Below are 7,904 nucleotides of genomic sequence, written 5' to 3' on the forward strand. Positions count from 1 at the left end.
AATTCACATTTATACCACACAGTATGAGCCACATTCATATTACACCACACAGTATGAGCCAAATTTACATTACACCACACAGTATGAGCCAAATTCACATTACACCACACGGTATGAGCCGAAATTCACATTGCACCACACAGTATGAGCCGAAATTCACATTACACCACACAGTATGAGCCGAAATTCACATTATAGCACACGGTATGAGCCGAAATTCACATTATAGCACACAGAATGAGCCAAAATTCACATTATAGCACAGAGAATGAGCCGAAATTCACATTATAGAGTGACAGGGAGAGTGACAGCAGGGACATGGAAAGTGACAGCAGGGGAATACAGTAGGGACTAGGGAGAGAGAAAGGCAGCAGGTTAGATTACCTGTTTAGCAGCGGCGGTGGTCTGCGGTGCTGTGGATGAGTAGGCTGTGGTAGGCGTGACATGGAGGAGGCTGTGGGCCTCGGAGATAGTGCGGAGGAGGAGGCTGTGGGTGCGCAGAGGTCCGAGGGCGGGGCGGCAGAAGAGGCTGAGGGCGGCTGCAGTGGATCTGGAACCAGGCTGGCTTTATTATCCCTGCCGCCGCATCGAGCTCCTGTGACCACGGCGCTAATATTTCAAAACTGCTGCGGACCGGCAGCCAATCAGCGACAGATTTGAACTAGTAGTGCCGCGGTCACAGAAGCTCGATGCAGCGGCAGGGATAATAAAGCCGGCCTGGTCCCAGATCCGCTGCAGCTGGGAGTCTGAAACCTGGGCTTCCAGTGCGGCGGCGATGGTAGGGGCGGAGCGACGGAGGGCGGACCGGGAACGCAGCTTCTTTGTCGGCCCATACAGTAATGCCCCCAGCAGTAGCATCCCTTATACAATGCCCACAGTAGTAGTGCCCCTTATGCAATGCCCCCAACAGTAGTGCCCCTTATGAAGTGCCCCCTTTACAATGCCCTCATTAGCTGTGCACCCCACCAGTAATGCCCTTAATGGTAATGCCCCTGTGTAGTATTGCCCCTAGTCGTTTAGCCCCTGTAGTTTAGCCCCAGTAGTCATGCCCATACTGGTAATGCCCCTACAGTTATGACCCCAGCAATTTACTCCCCCCCCTCCCCCTCTAGTTTAGCCACTGAGTGGTAATGCCCCCAGTAGTTTTGCCCTCATGTAGTTTGCCCCATGTAGTTTAGCCCCCAGTGGTAATGCCCCCTGCAGTTGTGCCCCCAGTTGTTTAGCCCCTGTAGTTTAGCCCCCATGTAGTTTGCCAAAGTTAGTATTGTCCCCAGTAGTTTGCCCCCTTGTAGTTATACCCCCAGTAGTTTAGCTCCTGTAATTATGCCCCCTTGTAGTTTAGCCCCCAGTAGTAATGCTGCCAGTAGTTTGCCCCTTTGTAGCTTGCCCCCTTGTAGTAATGCCCCCAGTAGTTTGCCCCCAGTAGTTTGCCCCAGCAGTAAAGCCCCCCAGTAGTTTGCCCCCAGTACTAGAGCCCCCCAGTAGTTTGCCCCAGCAGTAAAGCCCCCCAGTAGTTTGCCCCCAGTACTAGAGCCCCCCAGTAGTTTGCCCCTCTGTAGTTTGCCCCAGTAGTAAAGGCCCCCAGTAGTTTGCCCCCAGTACTAGAGCCCCCCAGTAGTTTGCCCCTCTGTAGTTTGCCCCCAGTACTAGAGCCCCCCAGTAGTTTGCCCCTTGCAGTTTGCCCCAGCAGTAAAGCCCCCCAATAGTTTGCCCCCAGTACTAGAGCCCCCCAGTAGTTTGCCCCTCTGTAGTTTGCCCCAGTAGTAAAGGCCCCCAGTAGAAACGCCTGTGGTACACATATAGGAGGGAGGGAGGGGGGGGGGGAAAGAACTATACTTACCTAGCCCCACTCCCGCCGCAGTCCTCTCTTGCCGCACGCTCCTCTGCACTATGAGAGAGACGTCATGACGTCTCTCCCATAGCGCGCACTGACAGAGCCGGAAGCCGGAGCTCAGTACTGAGCTCCTGCCTCCGGCTGCCGCTGCGGAGAGGGAGACGGGCGCCCGCTGGTAACGCGATCTCAGCGGGCGCCCGGCATCTCCCTGCAGCGCCGCCCGGGACATCGGGTTAGGTGAGCCGGGGGAGGCGGAACTGCGTTCCGTCTCCTGGTGGAACTGACGGAACGCAGTTCCGGCACGTTCCGGCTCACTTTAACCCCTGCTTGGTCCATAGTCAAATTGACCAATATGGTAGATATGTCTTCCTTAGGGCTTATGTTAACCGCACACTTCTTCATATACTTGCTGTCTATGTCCCCCCCCCTTACAGTAATGAGGTACTTCGTCATGCTATGGCATTTATTGCTACCTCTCCCTCAGCGCCGATCCTCTGCATAGGCGACTTTAATAATGTTTTGGATGGAGGTTTGGATAGGTGGTCTGAACGTCCACCTTCTTTACCCTCTATTTCCCCTTCCCCTACGCCTTTTGCACGGCTGGTTGCTGAACTTGAGCTTGTTGATGTTTGGAGGCTAAGACACCCTCAGCAGTTGCAATACTCTTGCCACTCAGCCAGTTTCCATACCTTTTCAAGGATAGATTTGGCCTTGGTTTCCCCTGATCTCACCCCTAGAATAGTCGATGTCCGATATTTACAGAGAGGGATCTCGGACCACTCGCCCTTGCTGGTGGTCCTAGATACGATACCTGCCTGTGGAGCCAAAGTGTGGAAGCTAAACCCCTTTTGGTTGACCTTGCTGACTGATCATGACGCCCTGGTTCATGAGTGGAGGGACTTCGAAACACATAATATGACTTGTTTAGACCCACTTATTAAGCACGATGCATTTAAGGCTTCAATGAGGGGCTCCTTTATACAGCGCATTGCTTCTGTTAAGAAATCTGGTAGAGAAGAGGAATCACGCCTGGAGCTTGCCTGTTCCCAAAGTGAATCTGATTATCTTCGTACCAAAACCCTTAGTGACCGTTGCAGGTGGGATATGGCGAGGAAGGCCTGGTCTGACCACTTATTGGATAAATCCAAACGTAAATTGCTTTTCTCGCAGCATACCCTCTATTCACAGTCGGACACAGGTGGTAGTTATTTAGCTTTTCTGGCACGGGAGGAGAGAGCTGGAGGATCCATTCAAAAGATTTGTGACCCCCAGGGAGCAATAGTCTATACTACCCCTGAGATAGCCCAAGTTTTCCAGTCCTTTTACTCCTCGCTATACACTTCTAGAAGCACTTATACCTCAGGTCAATTACAACAGTACCTCTCTGGTGTTGATTTGCCCCAATTATCACAACAAGCTATTGAATTTCTCGATAGTGGTATCTCTGTTGAGGAGGTTGAGGCGGCTATTGCCTCCTTCCCCAATAAGAAAGCCCCGGGTAGTGACGGCATACCTGTTGAGGTCTATAAACAGTATAGTGAATATTTTGGCCCTTACCTTCTAAATCTTTTTAACGCTCTCCTGGAGGGTGGATGCTTGCCTCCTTCTATGTCGGAAGCTCTTATTGTAGTGATCCTTAAGCCGGGTAAAGACCCTACGGTCCCAGACTCCTACCGCCCAATATCATTGCTATCCACTGATGTAAAAATTTTGGCCAAGATTTTGGCGATTCGACTTAATACTGTTATAGCATCGATTATTCATGATAACCAGACGGGGTTTATGCCAGGCAAGTCTACCCTACAAAACTTGAGGCGGCTGTTTTGTCATCTGCAGAGGGGGGATCAATCGGGATCGGATGCCGTGGTGGTTTCCTTGGACGCCGCTAAGGCATTCGACTCCGTGGAATGGGATTACCTGTGGGAAGTCCTTAGAAAATTTGCTTTTGGCCCCAAATTTATACGATGGTTGCAGTTGCTCTACTCCTCTCCTATGGCTCGTCTATCTGTCAATGGTTTTGTTACGTCCCCCTTCGCTTTATATCGTGGAACTAGACAGGGCTGCCCGTTGTCCCCTGCCCTCTTTGCCCTAGCTATAGAACCACTGGCGAGCTTTGTCAGATTGACCCCTGCTGTTAGGGGCATTACTATTGATGGACATGAGGATGTTATCGCATTGTACGCTGATGATATGCTCCTGTTTCTCAATGATGCCGATGCTTCCCTGACCTCCCTGCTGAATATTGTTGACACATTTGGCTTCTATTCTGGCTTGTCTATCAATTGGAATAAATCTCATGTCCTCCCCTTATCTGGTATTATCCCTGACCCGTTACCTATTGTTTGCTCACTACAGTGGACCCTCCGCTTTCAGTATCTTGGTGTCTGGATCACTCCTGATGTCACAACTTTTGTACATCATAACATAGACCAGGTCATGGAGGATTTGAAGCGTCGGGTCCATATATGGAAGAAGCTTCCCCTTACTGTTACGGGTCGCATTAACTTAATTAAAATGGTGATCCAACCAAAATTTCTTTACCTATTACAACATTCCCCTGTTTATATTCCTAAGAAGGTATTCTCTGGCATTGATAGTTTACTCTCTTCATTTGTTTGGGGTAACAAGACGCCTAGGGTTGCCCTGAGAGCTCTAGTTAAGGCTAAATCTGCTGGAGGATTGGGTTTTCCTAATCTGCGAGCTTATTATCTGGCTGCCCAACTTGTACATTTATCGAATTGGATTTTAAATAGGGATAGTCCCACGTTTATGAGATTCTTTGCCGAGTGTGTGGGGTCTCACTTCTCCCCTGTTCAGTTCCTTCTTTCAGCCTCTTCTACTGCTGGTCTTCCCCCTCTACTCCGTCAGTCGCTACTTGTGTGGCGACTGGCTCACTCTTTTTATGACTGGAGCGCTACAGATCCCGATACACCCCTTTGGTTTAACACTACATATAGGGAGCTATTGCATCTCACACAAGACAATATATGGATTGGCGCGGGCCTTATAACAATTTCACAGCTATATGATACTGGTGTTTTCAAATCTTTTGCGCAACTGCAAGAGGAGCTTGGTATATCCAATAAATCCTTTTATCGTTACCTACAGCTCCGTCATGCAGTGCAGGCACAATTTGGGGTTTCGTCTCCGACCATTTCTAATTCGCCAATTAAAGAATTGGTTGTGAACCTGGGAACGAGACATCAGGTTTCCACTTTATATGCTAGCCTTAATGATCACATTTGCCCCAATGTCTTTGACCCGCTTAAACTTAAATGGGAGCAGGACATAGGTCCACTTGAAGATGACCAGTGGCTCCAGGTGTTGTGCTCTCTTAAGTATACTACTCCATGTATCAGATATCAACAAGTCTTCTTCTTTATTCTCCATAGGTCGTATAGAACTCCAGTTTCTCTTTTTAAAGCGGGGCTACGGCCTAATGATGCATGTCCGAGGTGTGGTGCCTCTGGAGCTAATTTCTGGCACTTATTATGGTTATGCCCAACTGTGTATGCTTTCTGGGAAGCAATTTGGTCAGACATATTAATTACAGAACCGACGTTACCCCCTTTCTCTCCTACATTGTGTATGTTTGCCTTAGATTTAGAGGAAACCTATTGTCCGATACTTTATAAATATGTTTTTTGCTTGACTACCTTAGCGAAGGTGATTATAGCGCGTAACTGGTTTGCTGTCTCCCCTCCTAGCCTATACAACTGGCGGGCTCTGGTAAACGTGGTGTCTGGACACGAAAGGTTTACACATAGGTCTAGAGGGACCCTGCCACATTATCTCAATAAGTGGAACAGGTGGAACGCCTCCCGTCTAGCTACGGCTGTGACGGCTCCAGCTCAACTCTCTGACTGTTAATACTATATGAGAGATTAATGATCACAAAACCCTTATGTATTGATATGAACACGAAATTTTTTATTGATATGTTTACTACATTGTGACACGGATTGTATCTGTTTATTCTTTGTATGTTCTTTATGTTTGTATGTTTTTTTTTTTTTCTTCCCTTTTGTTTCGATGTTCTTATTGTTTCCCTTGCAAAAAAAAAAGAAAATAAAAATTACTCAATTTAAAAAAAAAAAAAAATGGGATGTCGCCCCCTGTGGGCCGACACCAGAGTGGATGGGTAGGTGGAAGGTATTAACCGATAGTGTCAACTCCTTACATAAAAGGCTGGATGACGTAACAGCTATGGGACAGCCGGCTTCTCAGCCCGCGCCTGCCCAGGCGTCTCAAAGGCCATCAGGGGCTCAAAAACGCCCGCTCCCTCAGATGGCAGACACAGATGTCGACGCGGAGTCTGACTCCAGTGTCGACGAGGTTGAGACATATACACAATCCACTAGGAACATCCGTTACATGATCCCGGCAATAAAAAAATGTGTTACACATTTCTGACATTAACCCAAGTACCACTAAAAAAGGGTTTTATGTTTGGGGAGAAAAAGCAGGCAGTGTTTTGTTCCCCCATCAAATGAGTGAATGAAGTGTGAAAAAGCGTGGGTTCCCCCGATAAGAAACTGGTAATTTCTAAAAAGTTACTGATGGCGTACCTTTTCCCGCCAGAGGATAAGTTACGCTGGGAGATATCCCCTAGGGTGGATAAGGCGCTCACACGTTTGTCAAAAAAGGTGGCACTGCCGTCTTAGGATACGGCCACTTTGAAGGTACCTGCTGATAAAAAGCAGGAGGCTATCCTGAAGTCTGTATTTACACACTCAGGTACTAGACTGAGACCTGCAGATAGTGCTGCTGACGCGGGGGCTCCACAGGCGTAGCCAGGTACGGTGGGGGGCCACCTCAAAAATTTCAGCGATCAGTGGGCTCGCTCACAGGTGGATCCCTGGATCCTTCAAGTAGTATCTCAGGGGTACAGGCTGGAATTTGAGGCGTCTCCCCCCCGCCGTTTCCTCAAATCTGCCTTGCCGACAACTCCCTCAGGCAGGGAGGCTGTGCTAGAGGCAATTCACAAGCTGTATTCCCAGCAGGTGATAGTCAAGGTGCCCCTACTTCAACAAGGACGGGGTTACTATTCCACACTGTTTGTGGTACCGAAACCGGACGGTTCGGTGAGACCCATTTTAAATTTGAAGTCCTTGAACACATACATAAAAAAATTCAAGTTCAAGATGGAATCGCTCAGGGCGGTTATTGCAAGCCTGGAGGAGGGGGATTACATGGTATCCCTGGACATCAAGGATGCTTACCTACATGTCCCCATTTGCCATCCTCACCAGGAGTACCTCAGATTTGTGGTACAGGATTGCCATTACCAATTCCAAACACTGCCGTTTGGACTGTCCTCGGCACCGAGGGTCTTTACCAAGGTAATGGCAGAAATGATGATACTCCTTCGAAAAAAGGGAGTTTTTAATTATCCCGTACTTGGACGATCTCCTTATAAAGGCGAGGTCCATGGAGCAGTTGTTGGTCGGAGTAGCACTGTCTCGGGAAGTGCTACAACAGCACGGATGCATTCTATACATTCCAAAGTCACAGCTGGTTCCTACCACACGCCTGCTGTTCCTGGGGATGGTTCTGGACACAGAACAGAAAAAAGTGTTTATCCCGCTGGAGAAAGCCAAGGAGCTGTCATCTCTAGTCAGAGACCTCCTGAAACCAAAACAGGTATCGGTGCATCACTGCACACGAGTCCTGGGAAAAATGGTAGTTTCTTACGAAGCAAAATTCCATTCGGCAGGTTCCATGCAAGAACCTTTCAGTGGGACCTCTTGGACAAGTGGTCGGAATCGCATCTTCAGATGCATCGGCTGATAACCCTGTCTCCAAGGACCAGGGTATCTCTACTGTGGTGGCTGCAGAGTGCTCATCTTCAAGAGGGCCGCAGATTCGGCATACAGGACTGGGTCCTGGTAACCACGGATGCCAGCCTTCGAGGCTGGGGGGCAGTCACACAGGGAAGAAATTTCCAAGGACTTTGGTCAAGTCAGGAGTCGTCCCTACACATAAATATTCTGGAACTGAGGGCCATTTACAATGCCCTAAGTCTGGCAAGGCCTCTGCTTCAAAACCAGCCGGTACTGATCCAATCAGA

The sequence above is a fragment of the Pseudophryne corroboree genome, chromosome 1 (genome assembly GCF_028390025.1).
Source record: "Pseudophryne corroboree isolate aPseCor3 chromosome 1, aPseCor3.hap2, whole genome shotgun sequence".
In the NCBI taxonomy this organism is placed as follows: domain Eukaryota; kingdom Metazoa; phylum Chordata; class Amphibia; order Anura; family Myobatrachidae; genus Pseudophryne; species Pseudophryne corroboree.